We start from the raw sequence: 20,648 nt of genomic DNA, 5'->3' as shown, positions 1-20,648 counted from the left end.
CGGTCGGTCAACCTACGCCGCAACCTTTGGTGAGACCGGCGCCACCCCTTCTGCCAGCTTGTCGCCGCGTTGCCGTGTCGAGACTGCGACGCGTCCCCGCCCTTGTGGGCCCGCCCAGACTCGCGCCCTCGTTAACCTCGTTAAAGCCCTAAGTGTGTTCTTGTTTTCTTGAGTGTGTAATTTAAGCATGTTTTCTGTTTCTTTTTATTTGCTTTATGCTTCTTTTGTGTGTGATTAAAAGTCTTTGTGTGTGTGTCCAAACCAACGGCTTCGTCCTCAATTGGGTTCTCGGGGGCTCCGCCTAAGAGAACCGCTAAAACATTGAGAACACGAACCTTTACCCCATAAGTGGGTCATCACAAATGTGAATGTTTAAGTGTTAGGCTGTGGGTGCAGGTTAGGCGTTTTAGTTTTCGAGCTCCCTAAATATCTAGTGGGTCTGAAAGTCCTGCTTCCTTCATGATATTTACGTGTAAAGGATGTATTATAGTCTTCATTTTTAAACTGCTACACTCTTCCGCGACTCTTGAGAAGTGCTTGCCGGCTTTCTGAGCATACACTCGCCTAGCCGAAGGTGGTATTACGATGACAATGCGATGAAGATTGTTAAATTATGACTATGGCACAACGACAACGAAATGAAGACAGTGGGATGGCAACGAGTGTGTGAATACGATCGCGCAACTATGACGGCGTGATGATAATCGGATAACGAAGCTGGAATGACAATTATAGAATGACCACGACAGCATCATTATGATGTTTGTACAAGAAATGCACGACGACGACCGTATGAAGACGACGCGGTGGCGACGATGGAATGACAACGGCGTCGTAATCACTATTTAATGATGACAGGGTGATTACGGTGGAATGAAGACGAGGGAATGGCGTCGGCGAAACGACGAAGGTAGTATGACGACGACAACACGACTACAATGGTATGACGGCTAACGTAAGACGAGGATGGCGCGGCGACGACAGCATGATGACGCTATGGCAAGAGTCGAACGATAAAGCTGGAATGTCAACGATGGAACGACTAAAAATATTATGGGGTTTTACGTACCAAAACCATTTTCTGATTATGAGGCACGCCGTAGTGGAGCACTCCGGAAATTTCGACCACCTGGGTTTCTTTAACGTGCACCTAAATCTAAGTACACGGGTGTTTTCGCATTTCGCCCCCATCGAAATGCGGCCGCCGTGGCCGGGATTCGATCCCGCGACCTCGTGCTCAGGAGCCCAACACCATAGCCACTGAGCAACCACGGCGGGTTAATGGAACGTCTACGACGGCATCGCGACGGCTCTATCACGACGTCGCATTGACGATATTGAAATGATGACGGTGCTATAACGAAGGCATCATGACTGTATCACGACGTCGCATTGACGATTTTGAAATGATGACGATGCTATAACGAAGGCATCATGACTGTATCACGACGTCGCATTGACGATCTTGAGATGATGACGATGTATAACGACGACATCATGACGACGACGGCATGAGGTCAATTGGATGACTACAAGAGTACAACGACGGTGGCGTGACAACTGCTATATAATGACGAAATTGGGATGACGACGATGCAACGAGTTCGACGGCATCGGGACGATGGTATGACAACAAATAAATGACGACGACTGTACGACGGCGTAGCAATGAAGGCAATGGCCTGACAACGGTGTCACAATCACGATGGAATCACGACGGCGAGCGCGATCGGTGGTTTGTGCTGCCCGTGGTGGATGGGTGGATGGATGGATGTTGTGAGCGCCCCCTTTGGAACGGGGCGGTGGGTTGCGCCACAAAGCTCTTGCTACTATACTGCCTAATATCCTGCCTAGGTTAAACAATGCAGAAAAAAACACTATGAACTACCACGCCCAAATTTTCTGATCCCCTATTGTGAACGATGGTGATGCGCGGAAGGCGGCGGCATCTGGTGGTGTTACAGGTAACCGAGCTTTGCGTCACGTCACCGAACTCGCCTTTACCATTCGTGGAAGCACACGGAGCATCGCGTGCGTTTCCACCAATGGAAACACCTTATGGCGCCTCCCTCGCATCTCTCACACACCTCTCTCGCAGCAGACGGCGCCAACGGCGCGGAACTGAGCAACGAACTAACAAAAGCAAAGGTCTCGCGTAAATTGGGCCGCGAAGCAGCTTCGGTGCTTGCTCACTAGACGTAAACTATGTTACCAATATAAAGAAACACCAATCAGGCTTTATTCACGCACATATTCCTGCAATAGAAGAAGTCAGGGCATCAATATCTAGCTGCTTTTTGCTATGCAGTTCTCGAGGCGTAGGTAGGTCGGTCGCTGGTCTGCTTAGAAATTCAAAAGCTAACAGCACTTACGAGATATCCGTCCTGAAAATCTGCTAAATTGGCATTACGCTTTCATGCATTGGCTTGCTGCGGAAATGATACAGGAAGGCTTTTTGGAAGCTGTTGGTGGAACGTCAACGTTTTTCCAAGCACATTTTAGGATTGGATATCTTGAAAGTAGTCAGAATCTCGGTATTACTGGCAAGCAGATGTGATTTTACTTCTGCTCGTCTTGAATTTTGTGATTGAAACATCTATCCTAAGGGAGTAAATAAAATGTCAATTACAACTTTTTTCGTTCGCTTCGTAGATCTTATGACTTGACATGCAAGCTCGCCTCATTAGGAAATCTACCTGTACATGTCCACTGCCCCATATGCTCAATGCCATTATTAAAATCTGTTCGGGCAAACACTCACGCACGCGGGCACACACGAACGCACACACGATATTCCCATGCTTAATAGACTTCGTGACAGTGCCTTCAGAGACAGAATAAAGTACAAGGAAAGGTAAGGAGATAAGGAGATGGAGCAGTGCAAAAACAAGAAAAATAAGTTTGAAGAGAAATTAGAAAATTGCAGCTGGCATAATCTTATGGCATATTGGAAAGGATGTCTTGCTTGAATGAAGGCAAGCCGAGTTTCTAAATCACGTAGAGCCACCAATCGTGCGCACTATGTAAATGAATATTGCGACCCGGATATTCTGCCGTAAAATATTTATTATTGTCATTATTATTGTCGTCATTGTTATTTGTGTTGTTGTTAGAACTTCACTTCTATTTGTACTAAAGCATTCGCCGCAAATGCAAAAGAATAAGTGCCGCTGTATATGCATCATGTGCTATGAGTAGAGTCCGTGCCCTTGACGTACAGTCAAGTTCGTAGTGTATCAAATATTAGCCAGGGAGTAAAAGGCACAAAAATAAATGAAATGTTAGAAATAAAGCGGCGTTTAGGCGAATGGTTTGCCCGCTATCAAAAAAGGGGCAAGCAGTTCGCGTCGAAGATGCGACTCGGGAGGTGCAGGACGATGCCCTGAAAGCCATCGTTCAAGAAGAATTTGAGGTTTCCTTAGCTCTGTTTTGCGCAACATCGTATGGCTCGTTGAGGTTTGATTTAGCGGGATTTCGTCAGATAGAACGCTTAATAAACGTTCGTTTGACCTTGCGCCTCGAGACCTACATTTTAGGGTCGCATGTTGCATCGTGAAATCTGAATGCACTGCATTATGGAAGAATAAGTAGGGAAAAAAAAAAACGAACGTCAAGTTGTTCAGGAACTTGTTTACTCCGTCAGCAGAACACGCTTTGAATGCATACAACGCCGTCAGCTTCTCTCCTTCTCCCCAGCTAAGCTGTTTATCTGTCTAGATGCTCTGCACGCGAAACGAAAATGTAAGTCTAGCGCCAAAGAAAGTGTGGCCAACGAGATTGGCGGCTCCCAAGTCGAAACGCAGACATTGCGTGCGGCTCTAACGTAGGCGCAATTTTTTTCTTTTCTCTTGGTTGGGATTGACGCTCACTGTGCGAGACGTCAACAGATGGCAGCACCGATGTGATCACTTCGTATCACGCGCGGGAAACACCGGAAAGCGCATGCTCGCGCACTCTAGTGGCAGAGGGGGTGGCAAAAAAAGCGGGGAAAAAAAAAAGAAGACTACAATAACGTCGGTCGGGTAGGAAGCGACGTGTCCTTTGCTAACTTGCTTTTTTTAAACACTGCCAGTACTGTGGCGCAGGCGGTGAACGAATGTTGCGCCACGCCAAAAATGTCAATGAAGAAACAATAAACGAACCATTCAAACACGCCAAAGGATATTTTGCTAGCGTGTTCGGATTGGGAGTGACGGTGGCGCACGTGGTCCATTAAAAGCGCGACGTTCCTTTTCCGAGTCGGAACGAGCGGTTGCGACTTTTAATGGCATCTCGACGGGCCCCGCTCCTACCTTACCGCGCGTCGTCTACGTTTTCCACTCGTCGTCTGCTTTCATTTCTGTCTTGTCGTCTGCTCCTCTCGTCGTTTCCATTTTGTCCGTTCCTCCCGTGCTCTTATTTTCGTCTCGAACTCGAATCGCTGGGCTGTGTGGTAGTTCCCGGCTCCGCACTCTCCCCTCGTCTTCTGCATCCTTCCCTTTTCCTTTGCCGGCTTCACCCGTGCAGCGTGAACTTGTTGCGTCGCTGGCTGTGCCGAAAGAGATGGTCTTGGCTCGGCTCCGGATGGCGCGCCGGCTTCGGCTTGTTCTCTCATTTGCTTCTCTCCTTCTCTTTATCCTTTCTTTCGTTGTCTTTCACCCTCGCACCGGCGTTTCGGAAGTACTACAAAAAGGATGCGAGTGGCGTGCGGCCGCGTGAGAAAGGGTGTTGTGTTCCGCTGGCGCAGAAGCAACGGCGACGGCCGTGAAGAGATCAAAAGAAGGAAAAAAAAGAAAGAAAGAACGAAAGTCTCGCAATCTACCACTCCCGTCGTGGCTCGCTGAGGCGCCGCGCGCTTTCGCTGCCTCTGCCTCGCCGAGACCCTCTCCATACGTCGCGCGTTCGCCACCGAGCCGGCCGCGACGAGGGTGCTAGGAGAGAGCGCGGGGGAGTTTTTCGGCGGAGTATTCCAGCAGAAAGTCGTCTGCTCGGTCTGCATACTCCCTGCCTCGACGTCTTCCACCACGTTGTCGTCGAAGTACGCTGCGCTCCATTTGACGGATTAACGGATTGGGGGCCGTGCCGTGGATTTCGTTGCACAGATCGGCTGGTGTGTCATCTTTTTATAGGGGTTGTTGCTCTTTTTTTTTCTTCCCTATTTTGCATCGACGGGTCGACCGGTGGTGTCGTGATAACAGTGTGCTTCTCGATCAGCGCTGGAGACTGCGCTTCCACTGGAGTCCGCAGATCGACAGTTATCAAGCGACGTTCCGCGCCAAGGACGGCTTCACTCAGGTCAGCATAAGTATTCTTGTTTACGTAATTTGATTCAAATATTCATTCTCTAATGAGCCTATTCTGTGCTTACTGATGAGCCCTCGCTAGTAAGTGGAATCTATCGGCATATTGAAATTGTGTATATATGTGACCGATGTGCGTATATCTTCAGGATGAAATTTAGGTGACGACGGTTCAATGTACTTTTTACGCTACCAAGTGCAGGCCAGAAACAATGTGCATCGCCCAAGCACACGCTATGACGTGGGCCTGTGTACCTTTCAGTGCTTCTAACTCGACAGAAGGTATAACTGTGTTTACGCTTCAAATTGTTCATGAAATTCTGCTGCATCTGCACCTAAACAAAAGGTCTCTTGAGACCCGGGCGATCAACTGCCCGCTTTCTAGCTACGGTTCGAGTGCACTTTTCCGAACATTAAACCGCTTTTGTCAGCTCTTGTCTTATCTCCGTTGCTGCTTCATATTGGGGAGAATGTAAGACTCGTGTCCGCGCCAACGCGAAAAGTAAATGCATGAAAAGTGTCGCAGAGCAATGGACGTTACGCTTTCTACACAACACGTGTCGTCTAGTGTGCAAAGAGCCCTTGCTTGACTTGCGCATGCGGCCATGTGATCTTGAGGTGTGTGTATTCTCCTATCTCAGGTGCATTCCTGCAATAGCACTTCATGTTCGAGATCAATCCGCTATTCTCGACAAGCTTCGTGTTTGTCAACACAAGAGGCGCTGGTATCCTTACCTTGGATACTCATCTAGCTGCGCATAGCAGCAGTTGAAGCATTGAAATGTCCGCCCACTCAATCGCAGTTCATTGAGGAATAGCTCTCAGCGCTCGCACACACGTGTGCACCGCGCATCTCAGAGGCCCTGCGCGGACATCGTGGGCGCGCCACTGGATGGCGCAACGTGTCCAGAGGAAGCGCAGCGCGAGAGAGAGGCCTGGCTGTAGCACACTCCTTATATTGGTAGTGTGGCGCGTTTCGGCAGTGGCAGTACGGTGTATCGCTGCATTGCGTCACGGCTAGTCGCGTTGTCGACATTCCTCGTGAAATAGATTCTGTTCATTTTTTTCTTGTTAACGAAGTCTGAGGTATCATTTTAACTGTGTCTCTTATCCTAGTGCTTACAAAATCAGTCGCATTTATTCCAAAGATTGCCAAGCAGACTTTTTTCGTGCAGGTAGACCAATATGGTTGCTCAAGAGCTGACGTGCATACGCCATAGGATATAGGGGAATTGTAATTAAGCGATATCTGGCGAGGTTGAGAAATACAGGCATTTACACGCACCGTTATAGTTACATATCTGATCTTTTGAAAGCAGTTTTCTCTGCCTACTTTCAGTTTTGGCGTGGCTTCCAGTAAGGGTTGTCGCTATCTCAGCGACTGTTGTTGTGGGTATATATTCAAAGGTTGCATGAAGGTACCTCATCATGCTGAACAAGTATGCACACATCTGTTCGTGAAAAAAATAATAATAAATGTCTACGTAAAACCTGAGCAGACATTGTCGACTCACAGGCACTTCTAAAGCGCACCAATATGCTCGTATTATTTAATTAATTACATTTAACGGATTCTTTGATTTAGCCACTCATTATGAAGAACTGGCTGGGTGCCAGTTCTTGGACAATCCTCCAGAATGGGCGTGTCCCAGTACGATTCCTACACAAAAGCTTGTATGCTGACAAAGTATGCTTACCTCTTTTCTGCGCAATCCTGCAGAATGGGCATGTTCCACTGTGATACAAGAGGTATGGAAGCCCTAAATGTTGCTTGATACTGCGTCGTACTTTCCTGTGCATACACCTGTCATCACCATTATTCTCTGAACAAGCCTGATACGTTGCCTTCGTCCTTGTGACATCGTTGCCTATATGTCTTAAAGTGTGCGTCTACTTGCTTTGGAGTTTACTTCTCGGCATAGCCTGTGAACGATTCAGTACATTAACATAAAAATCGCATGAAAATGAATTTGTGGCTTTGTGAATGATAAACATATTAATATTCCATGACATTACACCTTGAATAGGATGAAATCGAACGAAATTGTGTCCCTTAATTGAACTTCGCTTCACTCAGATTCGACTATGTGCGTTCGATCTGCAGTGTTTTTCTTTACACTTTTCTTCATTTGTTGCCGAAGCGGCAAGAGCATTTACGTTGAACCGAGTGTTATCGCCATACTGCATTGCCGCCATCTGCGGTTTTGATTTGTGCAGCTGCGATGCATGTGACAATGACTGCAAGTTTCCTGCGAAAGGTAAAAAAAAGAAACTACAAAATAACAACTGTGATCGTGAAAATTTAGACAGCACATGGCACACGCCAGAACAAGTTGACGAGCGCATTTCCGGCCCAAGCAGACATAGCAGAGGGTGTCGCTACGTAAAAAAAGAGTATTCCGAATGAAGCTGCAGACCCTACGTGACGCTCGCGTTGCAACACTATATGCGTAGAGCGCTGCTAGCTTTCTTGTTTATTAAAAAGAGGCTTAATACCAACGCTACATAATTTGATATTGCCGAGGGGCTACATCGAAACTCTATTTTCACTCAATAGACGGACAGGGGTTGATTTCTGTGGGGATAGATCTGGGCCGAACTTGAGCGCTTTTAATTTTGCGCCCGTCATCCGTATGACGTCAGGAATTTCAGCAGGTTTTCTCGTGTTCTGGCGCCGTGGAACTGGTCGAAACTTGCTAGGTTGAATTATCGCTTCCCCCAGAAAACAATTATAGGTTTCATTTTAGCGACATGCACTGTTAACACGAGTAGTTGATGTGGAAGTCCGTGACGTCGGGGCCAGATTGAGCAGAAACAGGCCGGTAGTGTCACCACGAATCATTCGTTCCACTGCCATTGCAGTTGTGTGGTGCCTCCTGTCGCACCAAGAGTGGCCTGTCTGGTAATACAGACGCCTGATGTGCTAAATCACTGATGTTCAAGTACTAAATCACCCCATATTCATCTATACATTTGTCTCTAACTTTAGCATGACGCAGAACAGTGTCGAGTTTGGTGGCATTATAGCGCCACGTCTGTCGTCCTTCAAGCGAGCCTTACTTCGGGTAGCGAAGGTTGTAAAAATTTAATATGTTAGTCTTCCACCTGTCCCAGGTAGGGTACACACCCGGTAAGATGTAGCATAAATTCGAAATTCTCACTCTTGTACAAATGTCTCATTAGGTAATGTCCAAAATTGGAAACTCGATACTCCGTTATTTTAGAATCCCGCACCATCTATAATATTAATAATATCGTAGTATATTAGGACAACTGGAATAAAATGTGTAGCCTCCATGAAACTTCACGAACCCACTTGAAGGGATGAATGTGCTCGCATTGCTCGGGTTGTAATTTTAATGTGTACATGTTAAGACTTCCCCCATTTTAACAATGTATTTGTTAGCACTAGCCGATATCCGCTATGTGAGGTCGCTATACGCGTGTGATGAAACTTTGCTTCGGTATTCTTTCAATATATATATATATATATATATATATATCGAGCCAGATCAGCCGCCTGCAATCATTTCGTATCAGTGGAAGTGTATTGCCGCGATAACCTAACTACCAGTGCTCGTCACGAAGTCAAATCACCGATAAGAATCGTCATCCTTGAGAAGGTGCTTGAGATGATAGGAGAAACAGAGGTGCAGCGTCTTACCATTGCGGTATCCAGGATGGAGGGCAAAAAGTTCAGATACGTTTTGCTCAGGGATAATGCTTTATTGGCTCTTGACCCATATGTGGGAAATACATGCTGTTCAATGAGACGTTTCCTCGTTCAGAGAAAAAATCTGATGTACTATCTTCAACGCACCAACACATTACCGTTTGTGTTCTGTGTACTTACTTTATTTTTCTCCCTGGTGCTGAAATATATGCCACAGAAAGTTTGTCTAAGAATCATGGGCCGAACTCACATATGGCTTTTCTACGTTCGAAATGATCTTTGCCATTGGCCATCATCAGGGTGGACTAGAATCGGCTATTACGGATAATTCTAGCGAAAGAGGGTTTTGTGAATGCGGGTATATTCGATTTTATAAACTGCAAGGACAGCACTACTTCTTTTACATGAAAACTCAATAGAACGGCCGCTTTTTTGACAATTACACGCTTCTCATTAAGTCCGCAGCTATTGCAGTCTAGCTGACGCCGCATATTTCTTTCCAGCAAGCAACACTGATGCTATTTTGCAACAGCAAAGTGCCGTAGGGAATGGCCGAATTCCGCCACACACTTATGCGAACTTACAACAGCAACAACGAGAACAAAAAAAAATAGAGCGGCCTTGACGTTGGACAGCTTCTAATGTCAATCGATTACTTCACCGAAGAGACCAGTGGCTTCCCCACCCTTCCCTAAACCCATCTCTTCCCTGCTGAGGCTTTTGTTTTGTAGATCTCGGGTTGGGGATTCGGGTCTCTGTGTATTGTCCTTGCAAACGCCTTTATCTGGGGAGCGAGAAACGTCTATTTGTTTTTCTTTGTTTTTTTTTTTCGAAACGGTAGGCAATTAACGAGAGCCTCTTTATGGAAGCCTCGCACAGAACTTTCTGGCTTCGTTGTTTTCTTGTGATTATTCTCCTCGGCGTAACGCGGCCGAACGCGGGAGGACGGAGTCGTAAATGCCCGGAATGCTTTATGACCGACGAGGCACAAAAGCCAAAAAGAAAAAAAAAAGATAATAGTAAAGACGTGATGTAAGCGGAGATTCTTGGCCGACGAAGGGAATATAAAGAGGGACTCTTCAGGCACCGTTCGTTGCAGACGTCGAAAGCACGCCGTGTCGTCTGGCGTAAGGGCACGTACTTCTGCCGCGTGCAGGCGTGTGTCTGCTCCCGTGGAATGCGGGACTACTGTGCACTTGTTCTACGAAGTGCATTTTGCGAGTGCCGCGACAACAGGAGCAATGGTGCTCGAATGACCAGCGCTGCGCCGGCACGAATTCAGTCGGAATGGGAGACGGACGTTCGCACTTAAATTAGGAGTCGCATGTGCGCCCTTGGAAGCACAGCTTCACGCAGTGCTGAAGGAGTGGTAGGCAATACTGCCTCGCTTAAAGGCAGCGTCCTAATTGGGGTTGCGTTCGCATCAGACGATAGGCGATGTCCTGTACATCACCTATTATACGCCGGCGTCTTCAATACACAGAAGCATGGCCTTCGAGGTTCAGTTTTGTGATTTGGATTTCACCTACTGACAGATGACATCATAAAGTTTCTCACTACAACACCTAGAAGGAAATCGGGCGCCACTGTCAATGGGAGTTTCCTAAGGGGCGCTGTGCCATCATGGGAATGACGGTATATGTGTCTGTGAGGCTTTTTTGATTGGTGTTGTAAGAGTCTTCGTCTAAAACGTGGATATGGCTACACAAAGAACGGTTTCCTAGAGTAAAATCTTTATAAAATCTGTCCATGCACGCATATTATATCTTGCAAGGAAGTTTGCTCATAATGCATAACCAAGCGAAGAAAAGCAAGAACAGACAACAAACTGTTCCAAAGCGAGCACGAATCTTGTAGTCTGTCCTCCAACTTTAGCGGCCCTCTGATACTTTTTGCGTTTCATATAATTAATTCTACATGCAATAACAAATTCTCATATTTAACCAAGCCATGTCATTGTGTAATAATAAAGCTAAAACAACTTTTTACGTGCTGTTTTAGTAGAAAATTAATCATTGTGAGAGACGGAACGGTGCTTCCCTGGCTCTCCGAGAACGATGACAATGCGAAGTCACAATATATATATCGGCATTCCCATGCATACCACAGCGCAGGAGCGCCAGATTTCCCTCTAGGTATAATATAGTAAGAAACTCTATGGATAACATCATGCATCGCTTGTAAATGGACAAATATCAGACGGAAGAAACGAATGAACGACATGGTCATTCTACGACTCGTATCGTTAATTGTTCGCTGATTATTCTCTTGCGGGAGCGTGTCAAGAGGAACGTGAAGACCACTTTGCGTGCTCTGTTTGTGTTTATTATATCTTTATTGTAATGAATCTTCTCTCTATAGATTTAGGCACGCGTCTAAGAGCCACAGGCGGACAAAACCCGAGGCCCTCGACTACGGGGGTCTCTGACCACGGCCTAGTTGCTTCGGTGCGCTAAGCCTATTCAATGAATTGATCAATGAATCAACCAATCAATCAATGTGATTAATGATATTGACTGTTGGGGAACACCATCACTCCAAAACAACCCGTCATTTCTAGGAAATCATTCTTACTTTGTCACAGCTATACAGACCTCGGGCTCCCACCACTCGTTCGAACGATAGTACTAAGGCAGAACGTAATACTTTATTCATTTCTGTGATCCGGCTTAGGGACTGTCCAGCGCTGTCATTCGGTAATCGGATTAGCAGTCGACTTCGCAAAGTAGAGCTCGAAGTTTTGTTTCAAAGAACTCGCAGTAAGCGTAAGCGCAGCGTCTGCGTCTGAATTTTGTATCCGGCGCACATTTTGCTAACACTGGCACGACTTTCCACTGCGAGAAAATTAACAAGACAGGCGCGAAGAAAATATATTGGAAGAAATGAGAGAGAGAGAGAGAGAGAGAGAGAGAGAGAGAGAGAGAGAGAGAGAGAGGAAAGGGGAAAGGCAGGGAGGTTAACCAGAGAAAAAGATCCGGTTGGCTACCCTACACTGGGGAGAGAGGGGAGGGGGAGGTAAAGTGGTAACAAAGTAGAGATAAGGAAATGAAGGAGCCTAGACACACAGTCACCATCGGTCACTGGCACCGAAATGAGAAAGAAGTGCAATCGCGATTACAAGAAACGAACACATAGTCGCTATTGCATCGCCTTTTTCAGCGCTTGAATAACGAGCCACATTTTTGCCTCCCATTTCCTATAGCGCAGTGGCCTCGACAGGAAGTCGCGATCGCTTCGTCTCCGTTCGCGACAATGTGTTATCCCTCCGGGACGTTATTATGCCTCGGCCTACATCCCATCGCTGCCAAGCCTTCACAATTATGTCGTCCCCCTGTCAAAACAGTCGGGCCGTAATGTAGTCGGCTAGGAAATTCATAACCTGACGTCTCTTTACCGTTTCGAGCTTCATTTTTTAGTCGTTCTTTTCATTGCTCGCGCCCAGCACATCGCGAAATCGGAATGACGCCGGAACAAAAGCGTAAGAAGACGGAAATATTTCATCAAGTCGGCAGCCGCTTTTGTCGTTGCAATTAGGATCGCTCCTCGTCGACTAATCTAATTTATTCACGGGCTGAAAAGGCAGTGCGAGTGATTTTGTTTAGGCTTTCTTTTTTCCTTCCTAACTCTGCAGCGCAGCTTTCAGGCGATGGCCTTCCCAAAAGATAACACGTTCTTATTTTTTTTAGCGGGGGGGGGGGGGGGGGGGCGTGGGTGGGTGACTCTGCGGCTTCCTTACACAATTTGTCTTTGTGTTCTAAGGTTTCGAATTCTAAAACGCGATCAAGCGGTGAGTGCAGTCTGTTCTCTGTTTGTTGTGTTTGCTCTTTCGTTTCTTGCGAATGAATTGCAGAAGTTGACTGTATTAGCAGTCTATTTTTAGTTGGACTCCTGTGAAAACGTTTCTTTTAGACAAAAGGCGGAGGGGGAGGGGAGACTAGAGTGCGAGTTAGCGTGCATTATAATATATTGTGCGCCCGTTTGGGCGAAAGCATTTCTTTTCGATGATGTCCGGGAAGGGATTTAGCTTTAGAGCTGTAAATTACGGTGCTTTCTTGAAAGATATATTAATTTTTAACATTATATTATTTGCTGGCTTTGTGGGGCATGAAGCAGGTGAAGTTTTCTTTTACTTGGGCAGGGGGCATGGGTGTACGACTAGGCGTAGACAGACGCCGCATGACGTAGTCTCTTTTTTTTGTCTGTGGCGATTTTTTCGTGGCCGCGTACATGCAGTACATGTACACAAAAAATAGGATCGGTCGTTTCTGAACCCCCTCTACAACGCAACGAAACGCGCTTGGCCCCAAAGTGAATATAAAAATTTTGCATAGTTCATTTAGGTTACCTAACTAACCTAACTTACCTAACTAACTAACCGAACTTACCTAACTTACGTAACTAACCTAACGCCACATGACGGCAACCATATGTCGTTAGTTTCATTCAGCTGCGGCCAACCACTTCTTTAAAACCTTTGGCACAAGTTACGTGAAACACCCTGTATACAGCCTACACCTACTCTTGCCCCGCCGCAACCAATTGCGAAGTTCAGCATGTAGTGAAACACACACCAGCGAGTAGGCGTCACGGAACCAACTTTTCCGGCTTCAATTTTATTGAAGCCGGGAACCGCGAGCGTTATCGTGCGGTTCGAACATGGAAACTCCTAAAACGGACGCATCTTTTGGGTCACTCCTTCGACAAGTCCTCTCGCATTGTCCCCCGTAGCACTATGTGTCACTGCAGTCAACTGTCAACCGAGAATTTTGGCTTTCATAAGTGCGGGACGGGGAGATAACAGCCATTCCAGTTCCCTTGCGGTCGAATCAGGTCTCACTACTTTATATGTCATGTGGTTGCTAAAGGAGATAGCATTTGGATATCATGCCACACCGATGCGGTTGCAACCGGTATGGCCCGCACTACGGTTACGTCTTCTGCCTGAAGAAATTGGACGGGGTGTATGTCATGCTGAATATGCCTATAATGGCATTCCTATTAACTCATGTTTCGTGTCTGTCATCTCATTAAAATCCCGCAGCACTTGAGACTGCAGGCTCATTTACTGGATACCTAATTCGGTACGCTTCATGCGTACATGTGCAATCTTTTCAACACTCTCCACATGTCGAAATTCAAGTAACGCTGAGCACTCAAACAACGCGCTCCCGACAGGCCAAGCGTGCCATGTCTTCAAGCGATCGGCTGTCGTGGTCTCTTGTTACCAAAGCAATTGCATACCTTTGCCGTTCATGTGCCGCCCCGTTGCGTAAACCGCATATCGCGTAACGATGGTGGCAGTGCTCCCCCCGTGATGTCGTCAACACGACACGTGACCATCCGCACATCATTTGAGCGGATGCAAGCCTCGGTTCGGAAACCGAATTGCGGAAAGTTTTCTTCAAGCCCCCGAGAGGGAGTAGACATCTTATCGCGCTGACAATCAAAGGTATGACCTCGGGCCTGCCGACGAACCCTATATATAATAACGCCGTGCTTGCACTGTCAGACATTTCTTCAGCGACTTGGTTTCTTTCTTCTCTTCTTTCTTTCTTTCCTTTCTTTTGTTGCTTTTCTGGAGCTCGTCTTTTCGGTTCAACGACCTTCTACGGCTCTACTATAGCGGCGCAACTTATTCTTCGCCCCGCCTATCCCTAAATCTCGCCACTCGCGCATAAACCTGCCTGCGAGATGGTCCGTGTCACCTTCTTCGACTGTGACACTGCGACTCCTTGAGCGCACACTCGAGCTCGCGGAGGTACGCAGCAGACACTCCGTGGCCGCAGATAACGTCGGTTGTTCGCCTCTACCTCCCGTGCCCGTCCCCCTCGCCTCACTTTTTATTCCCGCGTTGAGAGTGTCAGCGACTGCGGCGGCTTGGCTTGATAAAGGGCTTGTCCACTGCGCGTCGGGGTCTATAGTTCGCATACGCACGCTGGCGTGCGCAACTCTGCCACTCTAACACGTGACCCGAGATTAACCTCCTTACGTGTGCCTTCAGCCATGCCGCTGGGCCCGTCACGTGATCATAGCGCACACCCACGCCGTGCACTTTTCCCTAAGCGCCAAGTCGGGAGCTTCTGTGCGCTCCTCCAAAGCATCGTATACCCCCCTTTCCCACCGCATTTTCCTTCTCCGTGCCCGATCAAAATAAAGCGTAGGTATATATATATATATATATATATATATATATATATATATATATATATATATATATATATATATATACATATATATATCCCTACCCCAGTGCACGGTAGCAAACCGGAAATTCCCTACTGGTTAACCCCCTTGCCTTCGCTCATCTATCCAGCTATATATATATATGCATGGCATCGTTTTCTGCCTCGATGCGTGTATTGAGGACGGTGTTCTGATGGATGCTTTCATGCTAAACCGGTGCATGTGAACCAGGGACACTAAAGAAACAGCACTAAATTAGGTTCAATCGGTTAACCACTTTATCACACCGCACCAGCGCATTATGTAATTTCTTTAAAGACCCCTATTATTACGCAAGCAGTATTTATTACATATGGAGCGGGCTATAAAATGACTTGTGATGTCAGTCGGTCACAGCGGTTATCAGTTTCATTCTTCGGGAAATTGATGGGTAGGAGATTGAAGGTATTTGACGGGAAAAGCCGTTCAGTGTGTTGCACCGCGATGACAAAAAGGCGAGGAGAAGGCGACACTAGCCGCACGTGGGCGTGACACTTGAATTTCAAGGTCAGTGCGATTAGATATGCGTATCGGTCAGGTGCGTAAGGTGGGCGTCCGAGAAAGTTGTAAAAGAACTCGTGCAACAATGACTGTGGCAGTAAGACTGCAAAGAGAAAGGCTAGATAAAGTAGATTCTGCATTTACTGATGTCACGGTCGGTGCGCTCTTATTATTACTTTCTTTTTTCAATGGGAACAGCTAGCCGAATAACTGGGAAACCAAAAACCGCGTCCTCAACCTCGGTGCCGCTGGCGTCGTTGTGAGGCCGCCGTAGTGGCGGTGCTTTTTTTTAGTTTTAGGGTTATTTATTTGCACAGGGATAGGCCTCCAAAAGTTCACCCGCTGCTTTCTTAATGATGCTTGTCCTTACCGGCCGCTGTGGGTAGAGCTTAACTTTTGCACAGAAGCAGCCCTCGAGAAACACATGGGAACCTCTCGATGTTTCACTTCGCATGCTTTGCAGAAGGTTTCACAATATGGTGCACATACCTGTGTGCTTGCATGTATGTGTGTGTGTGCGTATGATTGCATGTGGGAAGTTGAAGTGCTCTTTTCCCACCAGGGTTAACGTCATACAGTATACTCGGCGCAGCGCATTATACACATGAGGTCATGCTTGCTCCAACTCTACCCAACATTGTTCTCCTGAGCCCGCATTCAAAAAAGAGATCTTGCATTAGCTGACCTAGCGGACAAGGCTGCCCGGTGTGCCCACGAAGATACCCAGACGCGTCCAACACCTTTGGCGAGGTCGGACGCTGCCAGAGAACTTCGCCTACTTGCGCGCAAGAAGTCACAAGAACACTGGATTTCAAGTGCCTGCAATTGCAGATTACGTAAACGGGACCCCACGCTACGGCTACAACTGCCATCTAGCCTTTCCCGCGGCGAAACAACCTTGTTGTGTCGCTTGTGGCTGGGAGTGGCGTTCCCGAACACATATTCCTACCGTATGGGAATGGCCGAGAGCCCGATGTGCGACTCCTGTGGGTGCGAGGAGACCATCCAGCACCTATTGTGTACCTGCCCTCGCTACGATGTCCAACGCCTCTCTCTGCGGGCAACTTTACGCCGACTGGACTCGAGACCGTTCACCGAGTCAAAGATACTCGGACCGTGGCCACGCCCATCACTGGCTCAAAAAGCGATCCGTGCACTAGTGCAGTACTTGAAGTGCACGGGCTTAAGAGACCGTTTATAGTGTCCTTGTGTACGGTGTCCCTCCCTCACGTACTCTGTGCTTACTCTCTCCCTTTCTTCTTCTTTCTATTCCCCTTTTCCCCACCTCCAGTCTAGGGTAGCAAACCGGATGCTGTTCTGGTTGACCTCCCTGCCTTTCCTACCCTTGTTTTCTGTCGCTCTCTTGCATTACAATTATTCGTAAGATAGAATTTCAGTCACTCCTGCAGCTGTCAGGGGCATATCATTAGTCAGGGCGGCCGGCAGACGGCGAAAAAGCGCTTACGAACGAAAAGTGTTGCCAATTCCGCCCCACGACTCCCCACATTTCACGAGAACTGCAGTAGTATCTCTCACATGTAGTGTAATGAGGCGGACATAATAATGAGGAGATGTAATGAGGAGGGAAGATAACCGATGGTCATTAAGGGTTACAGACTGGATTCCAAGGGACGGGAAGCGTAGCAGGGGGCGGCAGAAGGTTAGGTGGGCGGATGAGATTAAGAAGTTCCCAGGGACGACATGGCCACAATTAGTACATGACCGAGGTAGTTGGAGAGGTATGGGAGAGGCCTTTGCCCTGCAGTGGGCTTAACCAGGCTGATGATGATGATGATGATCTCTCACAACTCATAGGATGTCGATCTGCCGCTCAGACAGGACCGTACAGATGTGCTCATCGCACGTCTTGCTTTTTTCTCACCCAGAAAGTGGCTCGCACGAACGCAACTTTTTTTCTTTCCGTCTTATAGCGAAACCTAGCTGAAGATTCCTATGATTAGCCAAGTTATAAGCCAACTCCAAACCCAATTACTCTGCGCGATAGAGATTACCACGCGTACCTTCTGCCTCAGATGTCGTCGTTTCGTTCGTACTATACGCCACAGTCGGGTGTAGTCAAGGCACGTGGAGGAAGCGGCGAGCTTGCATTGCTACTTGACGCGAGGACAGCGGATGTAAATATGCAGTGCGTGGCTTCGCTTTTAGCCGACGACGAACTTGTCGAACGCAACTTTGACCAACACGGGGCCACGACGTAGACAGTCCGAACGCACAGCTGACACCTACTCTTCATTTGCCCAGGGACGGCAACCTTTCTTCGCGCATGCATGCATGCTCGAAGAAATTTGTCGCGAGCCACTCTGAAAAAAACAGAAAACAGCAGCACCAAAACATCTCCTTGGCCGAGCGCAAGCGTGCAAGGCGTGGGTGTCTGTGTGGGCGCCAGGTTCGTCTCTGTCGCATTCGCCCTGCACACAGTGAGTCTCTATAGATTTTTCGGGCGTTTCGTAACAGAGGCGGCGGCGCCTGACAAATAATGCGCGTCGAGGTAATGCTCCCAGGCGTACGCACGCACCACGCTATATAGATAGACAAACGCACGTCGACAAACACACGCAAGCACTCACCCTTTTGTTGAGCAGCTGTATGGAGTATCGATTCGCTCCATGTTCGGGACGCTTGACAATTACCAAGAGAAGCAGCTCTCGTGCTTCCTATACCAAATGAAGTCCGCTCGCATTTGAATCATCGCATGCCCTGTTGCAGGGGAGCACTTAAACAACTGCCTCCATACTGAAGAACAGCAAATAATAATAATAATAATAATAATAATAATAATAATAATAATAATAATAATAATAATAATAATAATAATAATAATAATAAAGCTAATGTAGATGAACATGAGGGCGGGTCCATATTTGCAAGACGTTTCTAGGGGCTCGGTACATGCGCAAGTTCCATACACGACTTTACGTCGCGAGGTTACAAAACGCGCTGCTTCGTTGCTTGCCCATTTGAATTTCATGCGCATCCGTGGGCCCTCCGTGTGTTGATGCATGGCGGGAGGGAATTCGATGATTACTGCTTTTGTGTCTATTTTTTTCCGGCCCCGACTATTGCATTATTCAGGAATACGGTGGAAGTGCGCTTTATTGGCGTCTGAGAACCAGAAAAAGTAAAAGATGTTCGGGGTGGGTGACGGATCACCCAGTGTTGTCGGAGACGTAGCAAAAGGGAAAAGAAAGGTGCAGTTGCCGGGTAGATATGAAACGAGTGCCTCTCTCTGTGTGACAATGTTTCGTAACGGATTGGGGGCCCGCTTGTTAGGCATTCGTCTTTTTTTTTTTTTTAGAGAGACGAGGGAATGCTTCGCTGTTTGGCTCGCCTCAAACCGAGCCGATCGAACGCACTTACGCTCAGCCACCCAGAAACAGATGGCGCTGCGAGCCACGCTTATTCGTACGCATGCTGAAATGAGGTATAAACGCACTTGTACGCGTATGACGCATGAGTGGGAGCGTGCGTCGTCGGGTTGTATCTGTTCAGTGTGCGGAATTGGGGCACCTGAACTCAAGTAATGATGTGACTATTGACTCGTACGTTTAGCTGTAGGCCTTCTGGTAAACTTCAGGTTTAAAACGTAACCTCCTTTTGGGTAGTTCTTTGTTATTTGTTTATTCTGTTAATTCTGGTTAATTTAGGCTCACTGAGCGGCAAAAAATGAAGCAGCGTCTGTCGTCTGTAGCAGCGAAACGGCCGGTAAATTCCCGTTGGTTGCGATGCCATGAGCGCGCCTCGATGGAGCAGAGCGGGCTATAGGGTACACCTATACGTGTTAGCGCGCCAGGTGTTGTGTGAGGAGAGAGGGCATCGCCACGACGCTACGTCACACTCGCTCTCGCTCTCGGAAACCTGTGTTATCCGCGATATAGACTCATGTGTTCTCTCTCTCTCTTTCACTCCCTCATCCCCCTCCACACGTGTAGGGTAGCAAACTAGACTCAGTCTGGTTAACCTCCCCGTGTTTCCTTCCTCCCTTCTCTCTCTTTCTGACTCTCTGTGTGTTATCCGCCTGTTCCTCGTTCGCGCAAGCTCTCGCCTACTGTTTAACTGCGCCTGGGTAAGGCCAAATGGAAACCCGCCAAGCGTCTCGACACGCTCGCTTGCCCCTGAGGCGTTCACAACTCGAATAACCGCTCAGCGGTGGCCCATTGGACATGAATGTTTTCGCGTTCACAAACTCGTAAGAAGTGCTTAGATGTCAACATACCTTTTTTTTTTGCGTTGTGTTATGCTGAGCTCGATGTCGTGACCTTAATTCCCGGCAGCTGTGAGAGCATTCCGAGTGGGAATGAATCGAAACGCGCTCTTGTGCTGATGTTTAAGGCGCACGTAAAAAAGCTCCATGTAATCAGAGTTTGTCCAGGTGCCTCTGTTATGACATTTCTCATGGCCCTCGCGTAGTTTTGACACATTGAACTCGGCCAACAAATTAGTCGATCAATCAATCAATTGTTTTCAAATATCATAAACACAAGGAAGTGTTTAGATTATCAAGAATACTTACCCATACTACCTGTTACTTTCCTATTTAACATAAAGTTTAACGACTTCCATAACTGAAAGTGGTAACGCCTATTTGCACGCGCGCTGTAATTTAGATGACATAAATAATTCAGCTGTTAATTACAACAAACTATTAGGCATTCTATAGAAACGTTTCTAGGCTAGTGCTGAAAAAGAATTGGAGGATGCTTAAGCTTCGCCTTTAAGAGTGGAACGCTGACAGCTTTAAAAGGTCCCTGACTGCTTCTCACGCTTCCCGGCAACTGCAGCTTATGTAACCGTAATGCTTACCGGGAAACGCTGGCGGCAAATGCTATGCATGAAGGCCAGCTTTCTGGTAGAAACGCGGCCTCTTGCGCGGGCCGCGCATGCGCGGAGGCGAGCGCCTTCTGGATGGTATTTTTTGCACTCGGCACGCCGCTCTGTGAATGGTAGAAACGCTG

The 20,648-nt window shown here is 47.4% G+C and overlaps 1 protein-coding gene across 2 annotated transcripts in view; it reads left to right on the top strand.

The window, feature by feature from the left end:
- The window catches only part of LOC142564646 (excitatory amino acid transporter-like), a 252,090-nt gene that overhangs the window by 101,665 nt on the left and 129,777 nt on the right, over window positions 1–20,648 (top strand). Inside the window, exon 1 of one of the 2 annotated variants that reach the window (XM_075675722.1) lies at window positions 4,707–5,274. The exons of the other annotated variant lie outside the window; for it this stretch is intronic. The gene's annotated coding sequence lies outside the window, so the exon portion shown is untranslated. Of the gene's footprint in view, window positions 1–4,706; window positions 5,275–20,648 lie in introns of those variants that run through there. 2 annotated transcript variants of the gene reach the window in all.

This window comes from Dermacentor variabilis, chromosome 11 (assembly GCF_050947875.1).
Source record: "Dermacentor variabilis isolate Ectoservices chromosome 11, ASM5094787v1, whole genome shotgun sequence".
In the NCBI taxonomy this organism is placed as follows: Eukaryota; Metazoa; Arthropoda; class Arachnida; order Ixodida; family Ixodidae; genus Dermacentor; species Dermacentor variabilis.
This window is presented reverse-complemented; position numbering and strand designations above follow the sequence as displayed.